We start from the raw sequence: 24,066 nt of genomic DNA on the forward strand, positions 1-24,066 counted from the left end.
TGATTCTGCTTTTGAGGCGTCCCTTTTCCGTGCAGCATTTTCATTTGCGTTTTTTGGGGCCTTTCGAGTTGGCGAGCTGGTGGCCGCTAATAAAAGGTCCACTGATACAGGCATGCTTTTCAGGGACCTGGTACTCAAGGAAGGTGTCGCCATGTTTCGGTTGCCTCGTTCCAAGACCGACCAGTTGGGTCGAGGGCGTTGGGTGACTTTGAAGGCGCACGAGGATACAGATTTGTGCCCGGTGCTGCATGAAAAAATGTATTTACCTTTACGACCCAAAGGTGGGGCTCAAGTTCTGCTGCACGGGGATGCATTGCCTCTCACTCGGTTTCAGTTTGCTGCTGTGTTGAAGCGCTGTTTGGTCGCCCTTGGGCTTAATAGCGCGGAGTATGGGACGCATTCCTTTCGCATCGGTGCGGCAACTTGCGCTGCAGCACGCGGACTTCCACCGTCAGCCATTCAGGAAATGGGACGTTGGAAGTCGGCAGCATTTAAGTCTTATGTTAGATTGGATAAGGTGTAATGTTGCGCTATTTGCGCTAACCCAAAAACGTTGTTTACCTGCCAATTTTGGAATGATTAGCGTTCCGGAATTGGAGGTGTGAAGGAATTTTTTAAATTTTTCCTCCGAGGGGGCCTAAATTACAATTGGCTGACACTCCAGGTCCACGGGAGGTTTTTTAAGTTTTCTCCTTCACTTGGGTTTTTATGTTACTAACTGTTCGGTTCGGTCTAACGGTTCTAATTACCTGTTTTATGGGCGCGGCCTGACAGCTAGGTTACTTTTTCTTTTTCAGCGTCCACTGATTCCAACGAACAGATTTGGGTAGTTGGCCATTCTTACGTGTTTTGGGCCGAGCGGCATCCCCTTGCTGATAGGTCGTCTGAGTTGTTAGGTGGTCGCAGAGTGCGATGGTTAGGTGTGAGAGGGCTCAGATGGTCTGCACTTTTGGAGCTGTTGTTGCAATACGAACAGCGTTGGGGGCGTCCCCAATGGCTGCTCCTGCACCTGGGCGGTAACGATGTAGGTCACCTAAAAGGTATAGATCTTATACTTAGGATTCAGGCGGATTTGGGGGAACTTAGCTTGCTTTGGCCCGGTGTACGCTTGGTTTGGTCTGACATTATTCCTAGGTTTGTCTGGAAGGGATCACGGAACGTCACAGCGCTGGACAGGGCTAGGAAGAAGATTAACTTTGCTGTATCAAAGTTTGTGTTGTCCGCTGGTGGTTTGGCCGTTAGACATCCGCTATTGGTGCTCCAGAGCCCCTTTTATTTTAGGAAGGATGGTGTGCATCTCTCCCATCTTGGGATTGGAGTTTTTCTGAGGGCGCTGTTCTCTTGTCTGGAGTAGTTTGTTATCTTTGTAGGTAGGGATAGGATTGGCGTAGATAGGTATTTGGTTTCTGGTTGGATTTAATTTCGTGTTGGGTGGCGGGCTGCGTTTCTCTGAAACTGGCGGTGGCGGGAAGGCGCTACTGGCCAGCGGTCACTTGTAGCATAAGTGGTGTTGTGGGGCACTTACCCCTTTTGAAGGACGGCGAGTGTGTCCTGCCCTTGTGGGGGGGCGAAGGGCGCCTCCTTGGGGAGCGTCCTCACTCTGCTATAGGAAGGGGTGGTGAGACCTTCGCAACACAGGTTATGCTGATATATATAGATGGGGCGTTTCAGTCGCACCCATGACAGTTGGGGCGTTTAGTCGCCGCCATTTTGTAAGATCGTGACTAGAGCTGGTTAGTGGTAGCGTTTTCCTGGCCACCCACTACGAGTGAGGTCATTCCAATTAATAAATTCAATGACCATTTAATCCAACGCAGTTGTGTCCGTGTCGTTATTTTTAGTTGATAAGCTAGCTTAAAGTGTATAGTTAATGTTAAGCACAATAATTGAATAGACGCCTTAGATAAGGAGAGTGCCTGACTGGGCACGATATCTGTATAAGAGTCTGGCAATTTTGTGATGGGTTACAGAAGGTCAAATTGTTGCTAGGCAGATCAGAGTTTTGGGTGAGTGATAATTGGGTAGGGCCAGCCTATCGGTGAGTGTAGGGGAGGTGCTTAGTACATGTAAGGTAGAAACTTCCAGAGTGCTTCCTCTTGTCGTCTGGAAGCCCACCCACCCACCCTATTGGCTCACTAATTTGGCCCTTTTCAATTTGGCTTACTATTATCTTTCTTTCAGACTTAGTGGGCGGGAAGGCGCTACTGGCCAGCGGTCACTTGTAGCATAAGTGGTGTTGTGGGGCACTTACCCCTTTTGAAGGACGGCGAGTGTGTCCTGCCCTTGTGGGGGGGTGAAGGGCGCCTCCTTGGGGAGCGTCCTCACTCTGCTATAGGAAGGGGTGGTGAGACCTTCGCAACACAGGTTATGCTGATATATATAGATGGGGCGTTTCAGTCGCACCCATGACAGTTGGGGCGTTTAGTCGCCGCCATTTTGTAAGATCGTGACTAGAGCTGGTTAGTGGTAGCGTTTTCCTGGCCACCCACTACGAGTGAGGTCATTCCAATTAATAAATTCAATGACCATTTAATCCAACGCAGTTGTGTCCGTGTCGTTATTTTTAGTTGATAAGCTAGCTTAAAGTGTATAGTTAATGTTAAGCACAATAATTGAATAGACGCCTTATGGCATCATGTTGTGTGGTGCTTTGCCGTATGACACTGTGCGGCTTTTGCATTATGCAGTATTGTGCTTTACTGACGTGGTCAGCCCCATATCCAGCTTGCTTTTACTTTAATATCCTAATAGGTTACACCTAGCAGTAGAAACTATTATCGTTGTCCCTACATCCATAACAACATACTGTGCCGTATGGCACTTCATTGTGCTGTATGGTTCCTTCCTGGTGTTTTCAGTCCTATATTAGCTTGCTTTTTCTTAATATCCTTAAAGTTTAAATAAATCCATCGTCCCTAAAACCGTAAGTATAGCATTGTGCTGTACATTGCGTCATTGTGCTGTCTGATGCCTACCTGGCATTTTCAGTCCTATACCAGCTTCCTTTTACTTTATTATCCTACGAGTTTGTCTAAATATTTTCATTGTCCCTAAAACCGTAAGTATAGCATTGTGCTGTATATTGCGGCATTGTGCTGTCTGATGCCTGCCTGGCATTTTCAGTCCTATAACCTGCTTGCTCTTCCTAAATCCTAACAATTTCTGTTTCAGAATGTAATGCGTCTCTAAAACTATGTGCTGTTGTGCCATATGGTGTGACATTGTGCTGTATGGTGCTTTCCTAACATTTTGAGTCCATTATCCAGCTTGCTCTTAATATTCTAATAGTTTTCATGTCAGAATGTACTGGTTCTCTAAAAGTATGTGGTGTTGTGCGGTGTGGCATGGCAATGTTCTGTATGGTGTCTACCTAAATATTTCACTCCGATTTCCAGCTGGCTTTTACTTAATATCCTAATACAGAGATTCTCAAACTTGCTTTTCAAGGCACCTTCCTGGTGTTTTCAGTCCTATATCAGCCTGCTATTTCTTAATAATTATCCTAAAAGTTTGAATAAATCCATCATCCCTAAAACCGTAAGTATAGCATTGTGCTGTACATTGCGGCATTGTGCTGGCATTTACAGTCCTATATCCTGCTTGCTCTTCCCTAATATCGTAATAGTTTGTATTTCTGGGTGTAATTTATTATTACCGTCCTTAATACCGTTAGTATGGCATCATGCTGTGTGGTGCTTTGCCGTATGGCACTGTGCGGCTTTTGCATTATGCAGTATTGTGCTTTACTGACGTGGTCAGCCCCATATCCAGCTTGCTTTTACTTTAATATCCTAATAGGTTACACCTAGCAGTAGAAACTATTATCGTTGTCCCTACATCCATAACAACATACTGTGCCGTATGGCACTTCATTGTGCTGTATGGTTCCTTCCTGGTGTTTTCAGTCCTATATTAGCTTGCTTTTTCTTAATATCCTTAAAGTTTAAATAAATCCATCGTCCCTAAAACCGTAAGTATAGCATTGTGCTGTACATTGCGTCATTGTGCTGTCTGATGCCTACCTGGCATTTTCAGTCCTATACCAGCTTCCTTTTACTTTATTATCCTACGAGTTTGTCTAAATATTTTCATTGTCCCTAAAACCGTAAGTATAGCATTGTGCTGTATATTGCGGCATTGTGCTGTCTGATGCCTGCCTGGCATTTTTCGTCCTATAACCTGCTTGCTCTTCCTAAATCCTAACAATTTCTGTTTCAGAATGTAATGCGTCTCTAAAACTATGTGCTGTTGTGCCATATGGTGTGACATTGTGCTGTATGGTGCTTTCCTAACATTTTGAGTCCATTATCCAGCTTGCTCTTAATATCCTAATAGTTTTCATGTCAGAATGTACTGGTTCTCTAAAAGTATGTGGTGTTGTGCGGTGTGGCATGGCAATGTTCTGTATGGTGTCTACCTAAATAATTCACTCCGATTTCCAGCTGGCTTTTACTTAATATCCTTATACAGAGATTCTCAAACTTGCTTTTCAAGGCACCTTCCTGGTGTTTTCAGTCCTATATCAGCCTGCTATTTCTTAATAATTATCCTAAAAGTTTGAATGAATCCATCGTCCCTAAAACCGTAAGTATAGCATTGTGCTGTACATTGCGGCATTGTGCTGTCTTGTGCCTACCTGGCATTTACAGTCCTATATCCTGCTTGCTCTTCCCTAATATCGTAATAGTTTGTATTTCTGGGTGTAATTTATTATCACCGTCCTTAATACCGTTAGTATGGCATCATGTTGTGTGGTGCTTTGCCGTATGACACTGTGCGGCTTTTGCATTATGCAGTATTGTGCTTTACTGACGTGGTCAGCCCCATATCCAGCTTGCTTTTACTTTAATATCCTAATAGGTTACACCTAGCAGTAGAAACTATTATCATTGTCCCTACATCCATAACATCATGCTGTGCCGTATGGCACGTCATTGTGCTGTATGGTTCCTTCCTGGTGTTTTCAGTCCTATATTAGTTTGCTTTTTCTTAATATCCTTAAAGTTTGAATAAATCCATCGTCCCTAAACCCGTAAGTATAGCATTGTGCTGTCTTGTGCCTACCTGGCATTTTCAGTCCTATACCAGCTTCCTTTTACTTATTATCCTACGAGTTTGTCTAAATATTTTCATTGTCCTTAAAACCGTAAGTATAGCATTGTGCTGTAAATTGCGTCATTGTGCTGTCTTGTGCCTACCTGGCATTTTCAGTCCTATACCAGCTTCCTTTTACTTATTATCCTACGAGTTTGTCTAAATATTTTCATTGTCCCTAAAACCGTAAGTATAGCATTGTGCTGTGTTTTGCGGCATTGTGCTGTCTGATGCCTGCCTGGCATTTTCAGTCCTATAACCTGCTTGCTCTTCCTAAATCCTAACAATTTCTGTTTCAGAATGTAATGCGTCTCTAAAACTATGTGCTATTGTACAATATGGTCATAGGTGTGCGCAGCACATTTTATTAGGGGGTGCACCATCGGAGGGGTGTGTCTAGCACCATCTATTGACGGTCAACGCAATATAAAATATCCACCCTTGTACCAATCCTTATAAAGCAGATACATTGTCAGATGTTGTGGTGTGCACCAAACAAACACCCCTGATGGCACTCACTGCAATTACACTGCTCCTCCTCAGCCTGGTCTGGCTCCCTCTCACTTTCCCCTGCAAACTGCAGCAGCTTACTTACAAGTCAGTCACTCACTGACACTGACAGTCGCAGACTAGTACTGCTGCTGCTGGAAAAACGAGTGACGTGTCAATGCTGCTGTAGTATTGAATTTGTCTTCCTAAGAGGAATGCTGGCTGCATGCTCATGCTCATCAGTGGCTGGCGTTGGCATAGCATAGAAGGAGAGAGGTGGGCATGTGGCGGGTGCGCGTGCGAGCAGCATGACGTAATCACATCACATCACGCTGTTTTTGTACGTGGAGGTGGAGCCGGGAGTTTGAAAGCCGGTGGCAGTGGCACCCTTGATTAACCCAGGCGTCCGATCAGTAATACAGTCCTGACAGGGTGCAGCACAGAGGGGACAGTAATCAGCCTGCTTGGGGATCGCTGCATCAGGCATGTGTGATCGGAGTGCCAGACATTAGGGGGTGCCTGTGCGCACGAGGCACCCCCCCTGCGCACACCTATGAATATGGTGTGACATTGTGCTGTATGGTGCTTTCCTAACATTTGGAGTCCAATAATCCAGCTTGCTCTTAATAGCTAATAGTTTTCATGTCAGAATGTACTGGTTCTCTAAAACTATATGGTGGTGTTGGTGTGGCATGGCAATGTTCTGTATGGTGTCTACCTAAAGTTTTCACTCCGATTTCCAGCTAGCTTTTACTTAATATCCTAATACAGAGATGCTTAAACTTGCTTTTCAAGGCACCTTCCTGGTGTTTTCAGTCCTATATCAGCCTGCTATTTCTTAATAATTATCCTAAAAGTTTGAATAAATCCATCGTCCCTAAAATCGTAAGTATAGCATTGTGCTGTACATTGCGGCATTGTGCTGGCATTTACAGTCCTATATCCCGCTTGCTCTTCCCTAATATCGTAATAGTTTGTATTTCTGGGTGTAATTTATTATTACCGTCCTTAATACCGTTAGTATGGTATCATGCTGTGTGGTGCTTTGCCGTATGGCACTGTGCGGCTTTTGCATTATGCAGTATTGTGCTTTACTGACGTGGTCAGCCCCATATCCAGCTTGCTTTTACTTTAATAACCTAATAGGTTACACCTAGCAGTAGAAACTATTATCATTGTCCCTACATCCATAACATCATGCTGTGCCGTATGGCGCTTCATTGTGCTGTATGGTTCCTTCCTGGTGTTTTCAGTCCTATATTAGTTTGCTTTTTCTTAATATCCTTAAAGTTTGAATAAATCCATCGTCCCTAAACCCGTAAGTATAGCATTGTGCTGTCTTGTGCCTACCTGGCATTTTCAGTCCTATACCAGCTTCCTTTTACTTATTATCCTACGAGTTTGTCTACATATTTTCATTGTCCCTAAAACCGTAAGTATAGCATTGTGCTGTGTATTGCGGCATTGTGCTGTCTGATGCCTGCCTGGCATTTTCAGTCCTATAACCTGTTTGCTCTTCCTAAATCCTAACAATTTCTGTTTCAGAATGTAATGCTTCTCTAAAACTATGTGCTGTTGTGCCATATGGTGTGACATTGTTCTGTATGGTGCTTTCCTAACATTTTGAGTCCATTATCCAGCTTGCTCTTAATATCCTAATAGTTTTCATGTCAGAATGTACTGGTTCTCTAAAAGTATGTGGTTTTGTGCGGTGTGGCATGGCAATGTTCTGTATGGTGTCTACCTAAAGATTTCACTCCGATTTCCAGCTGGCTTTTACTTAATATCCTAATACAGAGATTCTCAAACTTGTTTTTCACGGCACCTTAATGGTCCAAGTTTTAAGTATATCCAGTTCTGTAAGGTGCCTTGCATTATGGCATCATGTGATATGTTGACTTCCTGTAGGGAGTTGTGCGTTTCATTTAAAATTGTCTGTTTTATATTGTTTACAGACTTTACTTACTAGTATTGTTTCCACTTCTCACTAGGGCAGATACTCTATTGAATGTTGAGGTTTTTGGGTACCTGAAAGAAAATGGTTTGCTTCATCCATTAGCAAATTTGCAAGAGGAAGCCAATGTCTTGAAACACGGAGGACAGCTGTGTGGGTGACATTAAAAGTGAGTATCAGGATCCAGTGCTGCAGACTATTGTGTCTCCGAAGCTGCCGGACTCAATGTTTATTGACTTCGGTGCACAGGTAAATATCTTTTGTATTCGTTTTAGATAACTATATTCCTTTCCTATTGTAATAGTTTGTATTGCTGGGTATAACATGTTTTGATGGCTGTATTGTGCCTTGCTGAAAATGTCAGCCCATATCCATCTTGCTTTTTCTTCATATCCTAATAGATTGAATATCTGGGTTAAACCAGTATTCAGCATCCCTACAATCTTTAGACTTAATTGCCGCTTGCCTCGGTAAGGTATGCTTGCCGTGCGGCAGAGGATTGTGCTATATGGTGCTTTCCTTACGTCTGTCCCATCTCCAGCATGCTTTCATTTAAAATCCTTATAGTTTGCCTTTCTAAAACTATGCAGTGCTGTACCATATGGCATGGTACTGTGCTGTTATGGTGCTTTCGTACCATTTTAAGTCCCTATCCAGCTTGCTGCTTCTTAATAGAGATGAGCGGGTTCGGTTTCTCTGAAACCGAACCCGCACGAACTTCATGTTTTTTTCACGGGTCCGAGCAGACTCGGATCCTCCCGCCTTGCTCGGTTAACCCGAGCGCGCCCGAACGTCATCATGACGCTGTCGGATTCTCGCGAGACTCGGATTCTATATAAGGAGCCGCGCGTCGCCGCCATTTTCACACGTGCATTGAGATTGATAGGGAGAGGACGTGGCTGGCGTCCTCTCCATTAGAAATTAGATTAGAAGAGAGAGAGAGATTGTGCAGAGTCAGACAGAGTTTACCACAGTGACCAGTGCAGTTGTTGTTAGTTAACTTTTATTTATTTTAATATAATATATCCGTTCTCTGCTATATCCGTTCTCTGCCTGAAAAAAAACGATACACAGCAGCAGCCAGTCACACAGTGTGACTCAGTCTGTGTGCACTCAGCTCAGCCCAGTGTGCTGCACATCAATGTATAAAAGGCAAAGCTTATAATAATTGTGGGGGAGACTGGGGAGCACTGCAGGTTGTTATAGCAGGAGCCCCCAGGAGTACATAATATTATATTAATTTAAAATTAAACAGTGCACACTTTTGCTGCAGGAGTGCCACTGCCAGTGTGACTAGTGGTGACCAGTGCCTGACCACCAGTATAGTAGTATATTGTTGTATGTATTGTATACTATCTCTTTATCAACCAGTCTATATTAGCAGCAGACACAGTACAGTGCGGTAGTTCACGGCTGTGGCTACCTCTGTGTCGGCAGTCGGAACTCGGCAGGCAGTCCGTCCATCCATAATTGTATTACAATATATACCACCTAACCGTGGTATTTTTTTTTCTTTCTTTATACCGTCGTCATAGTGTCATACTAGTTGTTACGAGTATACTACTATCTCTTTATCAACCAGTGTACAGTGCGGTAGTTCACGGCTGTGGCTACCTCTGTGTCGGCAGTCGGCAGGCAGTCCGTCCATCCATAATTGTATTATTATTATAATATATACCACCTAACCGTGGTTTTTTTTTCATTCTTTATACCGTCATAGTGTCATACTAGTTGTTACGAGTATACTACTATCTCTTTATCAACCAGTGTACAGTGCGGTAGTTCACGGCTGTGGCTACCTCTGTGTCGGCAGTCGGCAGGCAGTCCGTCCATCCATAATTGTATTATTATTATAATATATACCACCTAACCGTGGTTTTTTTTTCATTCTTTATACCGTCGTCATAGTGTCATACTAGTTGTTACGAGTATACTACTATCTCTTTATCAACCAGTGTACAGTGCGGTAGTTCACGGCTGTGGCTACCTCTGTGTCGGCAGTCGGCAGGCAGTCCGTCCATCCATAATTGTATTATTATTATAATATATACCACCTAACCGTGGTTTTTTTTTCATTCTTTATACCGTCGTCATAGTGTCATACTAGTTGTTACGAGTATACTACTATCTCTTTATCAACCAGTGTACAGTGCGGTAGTTCACGGCTGTGGCTACCTCTGTGTCGGCAGTCGGCAGGCAGTCCGTCCATCCATAATTGTATTATTATTATAATATATACCACCTAACTGTGGTATTTTTTTTTCTTTCTTTATACCGTCGTCATAGTGTCATACTAGTTGTTACGAGTATACTACTATCTCTTTATCAACCAGTGTACAGTGCGGTAGTTCACGGCTGTGGCTACCTCTGTGTCGGCAGTCGGCAGGCAGTCCGTCCATCCATAATTGTATTATTATTATAATATATACCACCTAACCGTGGTTTTTTTTTCATTCTTTATACCGTCGTCATAGTGTCATACTAGTTGTTACGAGTATACTACTATCTCTTTATCAACCAGTGTACAGTGCGGTAGTTCACGGCTGTGGCTACCTCTGTGTCGGCAGTCGGCAGGCAGTCCGTCCATCCATAATTGTATTATTATTATAATATATACCACCTAACCGTGGTTTTTTTTTCATTCTTTATACCGTCGTCATAGTGTCATACTAGTTGTTACGAGTATACTACTATCTCTTTATCAACCAGTGTACAGTGCGGTAGTTCACGGCTGTGGCTACCTCTGTGTCGGCAGTCGGCAGGCAGTCCGTCCATCCATAATTGTATTATTATTATAATATATACCACCTAACTGTGGTATTTTTTTTTCTTTCTTTATACCGTCGTCATAGTGTCATACTAGTTGTTACGAGTATACTACTATCTCTTTATCAACCAGTGTACAGTGCGGTAGTTCACGGCTGTGGCTACCTCTGTGTCGGCAGTCGGCAGGCAGTCCGTCCATCCATAATTGTATTATTATTATAATATATACCACCTAACCGTGGTTTTTTTTTCATTCTTTATACCGTCGTCATAGTGTCATACTAGTTGTTACGAGTATACTACTATCTCTTTATCAACCAGTGTACAGTGCGGTAGTTCACGGCTGTGGCTACCTCTGTGTCGGCAGTCGGCAGGCAGTCCGTCCATCCATAATTGTATTATTATTATAATATATACCACCTAACCGTGGTTTTTTTTTCATTCTTTATACCGTCGTCATAGTGTCATACTAGTTGTTACGAGTATACTACTATCTCTTTATCAACCAGTGTACAGTGCGGTAGTTCACGGCTGTGGCTACCTCTGTGTCGGCAGTCGGCAGGCAGTCCGTCCATCCATAATTGTATTATTATTATAATATATACCACCTAACTGTGGTATTTTTTTTTCTTTCTTTATACCGTCGTCATAGTGTCATACTAGTTGTTACGAGTATACTACTATCTCTTTATCAACCAGTGTACAGTGCGGTAGTTCACGGCTGTGGCTACCTCTGTGTCGGCAGTCGGCAGGCAGTCCGTCCATCCATAATTGTATTATTATTATAATATATACCACCTAACCGTGGTTTTTTTTTCATTCTTTATACCGTCGTCATAGTGTCATACTAGTTGTTACGAGTATACTACTATCTCTTTATCAACCAGTGTACAGTGCGGTAGTTCACGGCTGTGGCTACCTCTGTGTCGGCAGTCGGCAGGCAGTCCGTCCATCCATAATTGTATTATTATTATAATATATACCACCTAACCGTGGTTTTTTTTTCATTCTTTATACCGTCGTCATAGTGTCATACTAGTTGTTACGAGTATACTACTATCTCTTTATCAACCAGTGTACAGTGCGGTAGTTCACGGCTGTGGCTACCTCTGTGTCGGCAGTCGGCAGGCAGTCCGTCCATCCATAATTGTATTATTATTATAATATATACCACCTAACCGTGGTTTTTTTTTCATTCTTTATACCGTCGTCATAGTGTCATACTAGTTGTTACGAGTATACTACTATCTCTTTATCAACCAGTGTACAGTGCGGTAGTTCACGGCTGTGGCTACCTCTGTGTCGGCAGTCGGCAGGCAGTCCGTCCATCCATAATTGTATTATTATTATAATATATACCACCTAACTGTGGTATTTTTTTTCTTTCTTTATACCGTCGTCATAGTGTCATACTAGTTGTTACGAGTATACTACTATCTCTTTATCAACCAGTGTACAGTGCGGTAGTTCACGGCTGTGGCTACCTCTGTGTCGGCAGTCGGCAGGCAGTCCGTCCATCCATAATTGTATTATTATTATAATATATACCACCTAACCGTGGTTTTTTTTTCATTCTTTATACCGTCGTCATAGTGTCATACTAGTTGTTACGAGTATACTACTATCTCTTTATCAACCAGTGTACAGTGCGGTAGTTCACGGCTGTGGCTACCTCTGTGTCGGCAGTCGGCAGGCAGTCCGTCCATCCATAATTGTATTATTATTATAATATATACCACCTAACCGTGGTTTTTTTTTCATTCTTTATACCGTCGTCATAGTGTCATACTAGTTGTTACGAGTATACTACTATCTCTTTATCAACCAGTGTACAGTGCGGTAGTTCACGGCTGTGGCTACCTCTGTGTCGGCAGTCGGCAGGCAGTCCGTCCATCCATAATTGTATTATTATTATAATATATACCACCTAACCGTGGTTTTTTTTTCATTCTTTATACCGTCGTCATAGTGTCATACTAGTTGTTACGAGTATACTACTATCTCTTTATCAACCAGTGTACAGTGCGGTAGTTCACGGCTGTGGCTACCTCTGTGTCGGCAGTCGGCAGGCAGTCCGTCCATCCATAATTGTATTATTATTATAATATATACCACCTAACTGTGGTATTTTTTTTTCTTTCTTTATACCGTCGTCATAGTGTCATACTAGTTGTTACGAGTATACTACTATCTCTTTATCAACCAGTGTACAGTGCGGTAGTTCACGGCTGTGGCTACCTCTGTGTCGGCAGTCGGCAGGCAGTCCGTCCATCCATAATTGTATTATTATTATAATATATACCACCTAACCGTGTTTTTTTTTTCTTTCTTTATACCGTCGTCATAGTGTCATACTAGTTGTTACGAGTATACTACTATCTCTTTATCAACCAGTGTACAGTGCGGTAGTTCACGGCTGTGGCTACCTCTGTGTCGGCAGTCGGCAGGCAGTCCGTCCATCCATAATTGTATTATTATTATAATATATACCACCTAACCGTGGTTTTTTTATACCACCTAACCGTGGCAGTCCGTCCATAATTGTATACTAGTATCCAATCCATCCATCTCCATTGTTTACCTGAGGTGCCTTTTAGTTCTGCCTATAAAATATGGAGAACAAAAAAGTTGAGGTTCCAAAATTAGGGAAAGATCAAGATCCACTTCCACCTCGTGCTGAAGCTGCTGCCACTAGTCATGGCCGAGACGATGAAATGCCAGCAACGTCGTCTGCCAAGGCCGATGCCCAATGTCATAGTACAGAGCATGTCAAATCCAAAACACCAAATATCAGAAAAAAAAGGACTCCAAAACCTAAAATAAAATTGTCGGAGGAGAAGCGTAAACTTGCCAATATGCCATTTACCACACGGAGTGGCAAGGAACGGCTGAGGCCCTGGCCTATGTTCATGGCTAGTGGTTCAGCTTCACATGAGGATGGAAGCACTCAGCCTCTCGCTAGAAAACTGAAAAGACTCAAGCTGGCAAAAGCACCGCAAAGAACTGTGCGTTCTTTGAAATCCCAAATCCACAAGGAGAGTCCAATTGTGTCGTTTGCGATGCCTGACCTTCCCAACACTGGACGTGAAGAGCATGCGCCTTCCACTATTTGCATGCCCCCTGCAAGTGCTGGAAGGAGCACCCGCAGTCCAGTTCCTGATAGTCAGATTGAAGATGTCAGTGTTGAAGTACACCAGGATGAGGAGGATATGGGTGTTGCTGGCGCTGGGGAGGAAATTGACCAGGAGGATTCTGATGGTGAGGTGGTTTGTTTAAGTCAGGCACCCGGGGAGACACCTGTTGTCCGTGGGAGGAATATGGCCGTTGACATGCCAGGTGAAAATACCAAAAAAATCAGCTCTTCGGTGTGGAGGTATTTCACCAGAAATGCGGACAACAGGTGTCAAGCCGTGTGTTCCCTTTGTCAAGCTGTAATAAGTAGGGGTAAGGACGTTAACCACCTCGGAACATCCTCCCTTATACGTCACCTGCAGCGCATTCATAATAAGTCAGTGACAAGTTCAAAAACTTTGGGTGACAGCGGAAGCAGTCCACTGACCAGTAAATCCCTTCCTCTTGTAACCAAGCTCACGCAAACCACCCCACCAACTCCCTCAGTGTCAATTTCCTCCTTCCCCAGGAATGCCAATAGTCCTGCAGGCCATGTCACTGGCAAGTCTGACGAGTCCTCTCCTGCCTGGGATTCCTCCGATGCATCCTTGCGTGTAACGCCTACTGCTGCTGGCGCTGCTGTTGTTGCCGCTGGGAGTCGATGGTCATCCCAGAGGGGAAGTCGGAAGCCCACTTGTACTACTTCCAGTAAGCAATTGACTGTTCAACAGTCCTTTGCGAGGAAGATGAAATATCACAGCAGTCATCCTACTGCAAAGCGGATAACTGAGTCCTTGACAACTATGTTGGTGTTAGACGTGCATCCGGTATCCGCCGTTAGTTCACAGGGAACTAGACAATTTATTGAGGCAGTGTGCCCCCGTTACCAAATACCATCTAGGTTCCACTTCTCTAGGCAGGCGAGACATTCTGTACACGGACGTCAGAAAAAGACTCACCAGTGTCCTAAAAAATGCAGTTGTACCCAATGTCCACTTAACCACGGACATGTGGACAAGTGGAGCAGGGCAGGGTCAGGACTATATGACTGTGACAGCCCACTGGGTAGATGTATGGACTCCCGCCGCAAGAACAGCAGCGGCGGCACCAGTAGCAGCATCTCGCAAACGCCAACTCTTTCCTAGGCAGGCTACGCTTTGTATCACCGCTTTCCAGAATACGCACACAGCTGAAAACCTCTTACGGCAACTGAGGAAGATCATCGCGGAATGGCTTACCCCAATTGGACTCTCCTGTGGATTTGTGGCATCGGACAACGCCAGCAATATTGTGTGTGCATTAAATATGGGCAAATTCCAGCACGTCCCATGTTTTGCACATACCTTGAATTTGGTGGTGCAGAATTTTTTAAAAAACGACAGGGGCGTGCAAGAGATGCTGTCGGTGGCCAGAAAAATTGCGGGACACTTTCGGCGTACAGGCACCATGTACAGAAGACTGGAGCACCACCAAAAACTACTGAACCTGCCCTGCCATCATCTGAAGCAAGAAGTGGTAACGAGGTAGAATTCAACCCTCTATATGCTTCAGAGGTTGGAGGAGCAGCAAAAGGCCATTCAAGCCTATACAATTGAGCACGATATAGGAGATGGAATTCACCTGTCTCAAGTGCAGTGGAGAATGATTTCAACGTTGTGCAAGGTTCTGATGCCCTTTGAACTTGCCACACGTGAAGTCAGTTCAGACACTGCCAGCCTGAGTCAGGTCATTCCCCTCATCAGGCTTTTGCAGAAGAAGCTGGAGGCATTGAAGAAGGAGCTAACACGGAGCGATTCCGCTAGGCATGTGGGACTTGTGGATGCAGCCCTTAATTCGCTTAACAAGGATTCACGGGTGGTCAATCTGTTGAAATCAGAGCACTACATTTTGGCCACCGTGCTCGATCCTAGATTTAAAGCCTACCTTGGATCTCTCTTTCCGGCAGACACAGGTCTGCTGGGGTTGAAAGACCTGCTGGTGACAAAATTGTCAAGTCAAGCGGAACGCGACCTGTCAACATCTCCTCCTTCACATTCTCCCGCAACTGGGGGTGCGAGGAAAAGGCTCAGAATTCCGAGCCCACCCGCTGGCGGTGATGCAGGGCAGTCTGGAGCGACTGCTGATGCTGACATCTGGTCCGGACTGAAGGACCTGACAACGATTACGGACATGTCGTCTACTGTCACTGCATATGATTCTCTCAACATTGATAGAATGGTGGAGGATTATATGAGTGACCGCATCCAAGTAGGCACGTCACACAGTCCGTACTTATACTGGCAGGAAAAAGAGGCAATTTGGAGGCCCTTGCACAAACTGGCTTTATTCTACCTAAGTTGCCCTCCCACAAGTGTGTACTCCGAAAGAGTGTTTAGTGCCGCCGCTCACCTTGTCAGCAATCGGCGTACGAGGTTACATCCAGAAAATGTGGAGAAGATGATGTTCATTAAAATGAATTATAATCAATTCCTCCGCGGAGACATTGACCAGCAGCAATTGCCTCCACAAAGTACACAGGGAGCTGAGATGGTGGATTCCAGTGGGGACGAATTGATAATCTGTGAGGAGGGGGATGTACACGGTGATATATCGGAGGGTGAAGATGAGGTGGACATCTTGCCTCTGTAGAGCCAGTTTGTGCAAGGAGAGATTAATTGCTTCTTTTTTGGGGGGGGTCCAAACCAACCCGTCATATCAGTCACAGTCGTGTGGCAGACCCTGTCACTGAAATGATGGGTTGGTTAAAGTGTGCATGTCCTGTTTTGTTTATACAACATAAGGGTGGGTGGGAGGGCCCAAGGATAATTCCATCTTGCACCTCTTTTTTCTTTTCTTTTTCTTTGCATCATGTGCTGATTGGGGAGGGTTTTTTGGAAGGGACATCCTGCGTGACACTGCAGTGCCACTCCTAGATGGGCCCGGTGTTTGTGTCGGCCACTAGGGTCGCTAATCTTACTCACACAGCTACCTCATTGCGCCTCTTTTTTTCTTTGCGTCATGTGCTGTTTGGGGAGGGTTTTTTGGAAGGGACATCCTGCGTGACACTGCAGTGCCACTCCTAGATGGGCCCGGTGTTTGTGTCGGCCACTAGGGTCGCTAATCTTACTCACACAGTCAGCTACCTCATTGCGCCTCTTTTTTTCTTTGCGTCATGTGCTGTTTGGGGAGGGTTTTTTGGAAGGGCCATCCTGCGTGACACTGCAGTGCCACTCCTAGATGGGCCCGGTGTTTGTGTCGGCCACTAGGGTCGCTAATCTTACTCACACAGCTACCTCATTGCGCCTCTTTTTTTCTTTGCGTCATGTGCTGTTTGGGGAGGGTTTTTTGGAAGGGACATCCTGCGTGACACTGCAGTGCCACTCCTAGATGGGCCCGGTGTTTGTGTCGGCCACTAGGGTCGCTTATCTTTCTCACACAGCTACCTCATTGCGCCTCTTTTTTTCTTTGCGTCATGTGCTGTTTGGGGAGGGTTTTTTGGAAGGGACATCCTGCGTGACACTGCAGTGCCACTCCTAGATGGGCCCGGTGTTTGTGTCGGCCACTAGGGTCGCTTATCTTTCTCACACAGTCAGCTACCTCATTGCGCCTCTTTTTTTCTTTGCGTCATGTGCTGTTTGGGGAGGGTTTTTTGGAAGGGACATCCTGCGTGACACTGCAGTGCCACTCCTAGATGGGCCCGGTGTTTGTGTCGGCCACTAGGGTCGCTTATCTTTCTCACACAGTCAGCTACCTCATTGCGCCTCTTTTTTTCTTTGCGTCATGTGCTGTTTGGGGAGGGTTTTTTGGAAGGGACATCCTGCGTGACACTGCAGTGCCACTCCTAGATGGGCCCGGTGTTTGTGTCGGCCACTAGGGTCGCTTATCTTTCTCACACAGTCAGCTACCTCATTGCGCCTCTTTTTTTCTTTGCGTCATGTGCTGTTTGGGGAGGGTTTTTTGGAAGGGACATCCTGCGTGACACTGCAGTGCCACTCCTAGATGGGCCCGGTGTTTGTGTCGGCCACTAGGGTCGCTAATCTTACTCACACAGCTACCTCATTGCGCCTCTTTTTTTCTTTGCGTCATGTGCTGTTTGGGGAGGGTTTTTTGGAAGGGACATCCTGCGTGACACTGCAGTGCCACTCCTAGATGGGCCCGGTGTTTGTGTCGGCCACTAGGGTCGCTTATCTTACTCACACAGCGACCTCGGTGCAAATTTTAGGACTAAAAATAATATTGTGAGGTGTGATGTGTTCAGAATAGGCTGAAAATGAGTGTAAATTATGTTTTTTGAGGTTAATAATACTTTGGGATCAAAATTACCCCCAAATTGTATGATTTAAGCTGTTTTTTAGGGTTTTTTGAAAAAAACACCCGAATCCAAAACACACCCGAATCCGACAAAAAAAATTCGGTGAGGTTTTGCCAAAACGCGGTCGAACCCAAAACACGGCCGCGGAACCGAACCCAAAACCAAAACACAAAACCCGAAAAATTTTCGGCGCTCATCTCTACTTCTTAATATCCTAATAGTTTGAATATCTGGGTTAAACCCAGTATTCAGCATCCCTACAACCGTTAGACTTAATTGCCACTTGTGCCGGTAGGGTAAGCTTGCTATCGCCGTTAGTATAGGATCATGCTGTGCCGTATAGTGCCGCTTGGCATTGTGCTGTATGGTGCCTTGCAGTACGTCTTCATGTGGTATGTTGACTTTCTGTAGGGTGTTGTGCATTTAAAATTTGCAGTTTTATATTGTTTAGAGGCTTTATTTACTACTGCTGTTTCCACTTCTCACTATGGAGCTACTCTATTGAATATTGAGGTAATTAATATCCTAACACAAAGGTTCCCAAACGGTCTCTATCGTTCCATGTTTTAAGTATATTCAGTTCTGTAACGAGCCTTGCTGTATGGCGTCGTGTAGACGTGTTGTGCCAGTTATTTAAAGTTGGTAGTTTTATATTGTTTACAGACTGACTTGTATTGTTTCCACTTCTCACTAGGGCAGCTACTCTATTGAATATTGAGGTTTTTGGGTACCTGAAAGAAAATGGTTTGCTTCTTCCATTGGCAAAGTTGCAAGAGGATGGCAATGTCTTCAAACAATCTTGGATGTTCTAGATGGCTCTGTGGTGGGCAATAAAAGCAAGCATCTGCAGACTACAGAGTTTCGGATGCTGCTGGACAAGATGAGTATTGAGTTCAGTGCACAGGTAAATATATCCTGTATACATTTTGTACAACTAGATTCCTTTCATATCGGAACAGTTTGTATTGCTGGGAGAACCCTGTTTAATGCTCCCTAAAACAGTTAGTTGGCATCATGCTCTTTGGTGTTTTGCCGTATAGAAATACAAGGTATGGCATTGTGCAGTATAGTGCCTTCCTTGTGTTTTCAGTCCTATATCCTGCTTGCTCTTCCCTAATATCATAATAGTTTGTATTTCTGGGTTTAATTTATTATCACCGTCCTTAATACCGTTAGTATGGCATCATGCTGTGTGGTGCTTTGCCGTATGGCACTGTGCGGCTTTTGCATTATGCAGTATTGTGCTTTACTGACGTGGTCAGCCCCATATCCAGCTTGCTTTTACTTTAATATCCTAATAGGTTACACCTAGCAGTAGAAACTATTATCATTGTCCCTACATCCATAACATCATGCTGTGCCGTATGGCGCTTCATTGTGCTGCATGGTTCCTTCCTGGTGTTTTCAGTCCTATATTAGTTTGCTTTTTCTTAATATCCTTAAAGTTTGAATAAATCCATCGTCCCTAAACCCGTAAGTATAGCATTGTGCTGTCTTGTGCCTACCTGGCATTTTCAGTCCTATACCAGCTTCCTTTTACTTATTATCCTACGAGTTTGTCTACATATTTTCATTGTCCCTAAAACCGTAAGTATAGCATTGTGCTGTGTATTGCGGCATTGTGCTGTCTGATGCCTGCCTGGCATGTTCAGTCCTATAACCTGCTTGCTCTTCCTAAATCCTAACAATTTGTGTTTCAGAATGTAATGCTTCTCTAAAACTATGTGCTGTTGTGCCATATGGTGTGACATTGTGCTGTATGGTGCTTTCCTAACATTTGGAGTCCAATATCCAGCTTGCTCTTAATAGCCTAATAGTTTTCATGTCAGAATGTACTGGTTCTCTAAAACTATATGGTGGTGTTGGTGTGGCATGGCAATGTTCTGTATGGTGTCTACCTAAAGTTTTCACGCCGATTTCCAGCTAGCTTTTACTTAATATCCTAATACAGAGATGCTTAAACTTGCTTTTCAAGGCACCTTCCTGGTGTTTTCAGTCCTATATCAGCCTGCTATTTCTTAATAATTATCCTAAAAGTTTGAATAAATCCATCATCCCTAAAACCGTAAGTATAGCATTGTGCTGTACATTGCGGCATTGTGCTGGCATTTACAGTCCTATATCCTGCTTGCTCTTCCCTAATATCGTAATAGTTTGTATTTCTGGGTGTAATTTATTATTACCGTCCTTAATACCGTTAGTATGGCATCATGCTGTGTGGTGCTTTGCCGTATGGCACTGTGCGGCTTTTGCATTATGCAGTATTGTGCTTTACTGACGTGGTCAGCCCCATATCCAGCTTGCTTTTACTTTAATATCCTGATAGGTTACACCTAGCAGTAGAAACTATTATCGTTGTCCCTACATCCATAACAACATACTGTGCCATATGGCGTATGGAACCATTCCTCCACAACCATCCTATTGCTAATGGAGTACTAACTCATTCCCTTAATAGTTTGCATTTCAGAATGTAATGCATCTCTAAAACTAAGCTGTGTTGCATGGCAATGTGCTGTATTTGGTGCTTTCGTACCATTTTAAGTTTCTATCCAGCTTGCTTCTTATTATCCTAATAGTTTGAATATCTGGCTTTATCCAGTATTCAGCATCCCTACAACCGTTAGACTTAATTGCTGCTTGCACCTCTAGGGCAAGCTTGCCATCACCATTAGTATAGCATCATGCTGTGCCGTATAGTGCCATGCGGTACAGCATTGTGCTATATGGTGCCTTCCTGACATCCATCCCATTTGCAGCTTGCTTTCATTGAAAACCCTAATAGTTTGCATTTCAGAATGTAATGCATCTCTAAAACTATGCTGTGTTGCATGGCAATGTGCTGTATTTGGTGCTTTTGTACCATTTTAAGTCCCTACCCAGCTTGCTTTTTCTTAATATCCTAATAGTTTGAATATCTGGGTTAAACCAGTATTCAGCATCCCTACAACCTTTAGACTTAATTGCTGCTTGCGCCTCTAGGGTAAGCTTGCCGTCACCGTTAGTATAGCATCATGCTGTGCCGTATAGTCCCATGCGGCATAGCATTGTGCTATATGGTGCCTTCCTGACATCCATCCCATTTGCAGCTTACTTTCATTTAAAATCCTAATAGTTTGCATTTCAGAATGTATTGCATCTCTAAAACTATGCTATGTTGCATGGCAATGTGCTGTATTTGGTGCTTTCGTACCATTTTAAGTTTCTATCCAGCTTGCTTCTTATTATCCTAATAGTTTGAATATCTGGGTTAATCCAGTATTCAGCATCCCTACAACCGTTAGACTTAATTGCTGCTTGCACCTCTAGGGTTAGCTTGCCATCACCCTTAGTATAGCATCATGCTGTGCCGTATAGTGCCATGCGGTACAGCATTGTGCTATATGGTGCCTTTCTGACATCCATCCCATTTGCAGCTTGCTTTCATTGAAAACCCTAATAGTTTGCATTTCAGAATGTAATGCATCTCTAAAACTATGGTGTGTTGCATGGCAATGTGCTGTATTTGGTGCTTTTGTACCATTTTAAGTCCCTACCCAGCTTGCTTTTTCTTATTATACTAATAGTTTGAATATCTGGGTTAAAACAGTATTCAGCTTCCCTACAACCTTTAGACTTAATTGCTGCTTGCGCCTCTAGGGTAAGCTTGCCGTCACCGTTAGTATAGCATCATGCTGTGCCGTATAGTCCCATGCGGCATAGCATTGTGCTATATGGTGCCTTCCTGACATCCGTCCCATTTGCAGCTTGCTTTCATTTAAAATCTTAATAGTTTGCATTTCAGAATGTAATGCATCTCTAAAACTAAGCTGTGTTGCATGGCAATGTGCTGTATTTGGTGCTTTCGTACCATTTTAAGTTTCTATCCAGCTTGCTTCTTATTATCCTAATAGTTTGAATATCTGGGTTTATCCAGTATTCAGCATCCCTACAACAGTTAGACTTAATTGCTGCTTGCACCTCTAGGGTAAGCTTGCCATCACCATTAGTATAGCATCATGCAGTGCCGTATAGTGCCATGCGGTACAGCATTGTGCTATATGGTGCCTTCCTGACATCCATCCCATTTGCAGCTTGCTTTCATTGAAAACCTTAATAGTTTGCATTTCAGAATGTAATGCATCTCTAAAACTATGGTGTGTTGCATGGCAATGTGCTGTATTTGGTGCTTTTGTACCATTTTAAGTCCCTACCCAGCTTGCTTTTTCTTAATATCCTAATAGTTTGAATATCTGGGTTAAACCAGTATTCAGCATCCCTACAACCGTTAGACATAATTGCTACTTGCGCCTCTAGGGTAAGCTTGCCGTCACCGTTAGTATAGCATCATGCTGTGCCGTATAGTCCCATGCGGCAAAGCATTGTGCTATATGGTGCCTTCCTGACATCCGTCCCATTTGCAGCTTGCTTTCATTTAAAATCTTAATAGTTTGCATTTCAGAATGTAATGCATCTCTAAAACTAAGCTGTGTTGCATGGCAATGTGCTGTATTTGGTGCTTTCGTACCATTTTAAGTTTCTATCCAGCTTGCTTCTTATTATCCTAATAGTTTGAATATCTGGGTTAAACCAGTATTCAGCTTCCCTGCAACCTTTAGACTTAATTGCTGCTTGCGCCTCTAGGGTAAGCTTGCCATCACCATTAGTATAGCATCATGCTGTACCGTATAGTGCCATGCGGCATAGCATTGTGCTTAATGGTGCCTTCCTGACATCCGTCCCATTTGCAGCTTGCTTTCATTGAAAACCTAATAGTTTGCATTTTAGAATGTAATGCATCTCTAAATTTATGGTGTGGCATGGCAATGTGCTGTATTTGGTGCTTTTGTACCATTTTAAGTCCCTACCCAGCTTGCTTTTTCTTAATATCCTAATAGTTTGAATATCTGGGTTAAACCAGTATTCAGCTTCCCTACAAACTTTAGACTTAATTGCTGCTTGCGCCTCTAGGGTAAGCTTGCTGTCACCGTTAGTATAGCATCATGCTGTGCCGTATAGTCCCATGCGGCATAGCATTGTGCTATATGGTGCCTTCCTGACATCCGTCCCATTTGCAGCTTGCTTTCATTTAAAATCCTAATAGTTTGCATTTCAGAATGTAATGCATCTCTAATACTATGCTGTGTTGCATGGCAATGTGCTGTATTTGGTGCTTTCGTACCATTTTAAGTTTCTATCCAGCTTGCTTCTTATTATCCTAATAGTTTGAATATCTGGGTTAATCCAGTATTCAGCATCCCTACAACCGTTAGACAATTGCTGCTTGCGCCTCTAGGGTAAGCTTGCCGTCACCGTTAGTATAGCATCATGCTGTGCCGTATAGTCCCATGCGGCATAGCATTGTGCTTAATGGTGCCTTCCTGACATCCGTCCCATTTGCAGCTTGCTTTCATTGAAAACCCTAATAGTTTGCATTTCAGAATGTAATGCATCTCTAAAACTATAGTGTGGCATGGCAATGTGCTGTATTTGGTGCTTTTGTACCATTTTAAGTCCCTACCCAGCTTGCTTTTTCTTAATATCCTAATAGTTTGAATATCTGGGTTAATCCAGTATTCAGCATCCCTACAACCGTTAGACATAATTGCTGCTTGCGCCTCTAGGGTAAGCTTGCCATCACCATTAGTATAGCATCATGCTGTGCCGTATAGTCCCATGCGGCATAGTATTGTGGCTCTCTGACATCCGTCCCATTTGCAGCTTGCTTTCATTGAAAACCCTAATAGTTTGCATTTCAGAATGTAATGCATCTCTAAAACTATGGTGTGGCATGGCAATGTGCTGTATTTGGTGCTTTCGTACCATTTTAAGTCCCTATCTATTCAATAGTTTGAATATCTGGGTTAAACCAGTATTCAGCTTCCCTACAACCTTTTGACTTAATTGCTGCTTGCGCCTCTAGGGTAAGCTTGCCGTCACCGTTAGTATAGCATCATGCTGTGCCGTATTGTACCATGCGGCATATCATTGTGCTATATGGTGCCTTCCTGACATCTGTCCCATTTGCAGCTTGCTTTCATTTAAAATCCTAATAGTTTGCATTTCAGAATGTAATGCATCTCTAACACTATGCTGTGTTGTATGGCATGGCAATGTGCTGTATTTGGTGCTTTCGTACCATTTTAAGTCCCTATCCAGCTTGCTTCCTATTATCCTAATAGTTTGAATATTTGGGTTAAACCAGTATTCAGCTTCCCTACAACCTTTAGACTTAATTGCTGCTTGCGCCTCTAGGGTAAGCTTGCCGTCACCGTTAGTATAGCATCATGCTGTGCCGTATAGTCCCATGCGGCATAGCATTGTGCTATATGGTGCCTTCCTGACATCCGTCCCATTTGCAGCTTGCTTTTATTTAAAATCC

Source organism: Pseudophryne corroboree, chromosome 1 (genome assembly GCF_028390025.1).
Source record: "Pseudophryne corroboree isolate aPseCor3 chromosome 1, aPseCor3.hap2, whole genome shotgun sequence".
Classification (NCBI taxonomy): Eukaryota; Metazoa; Chordata; class Amphibia; order Anura; family Myobatrachidae; genus Pseudophryne; species Pseudophryne corroboree.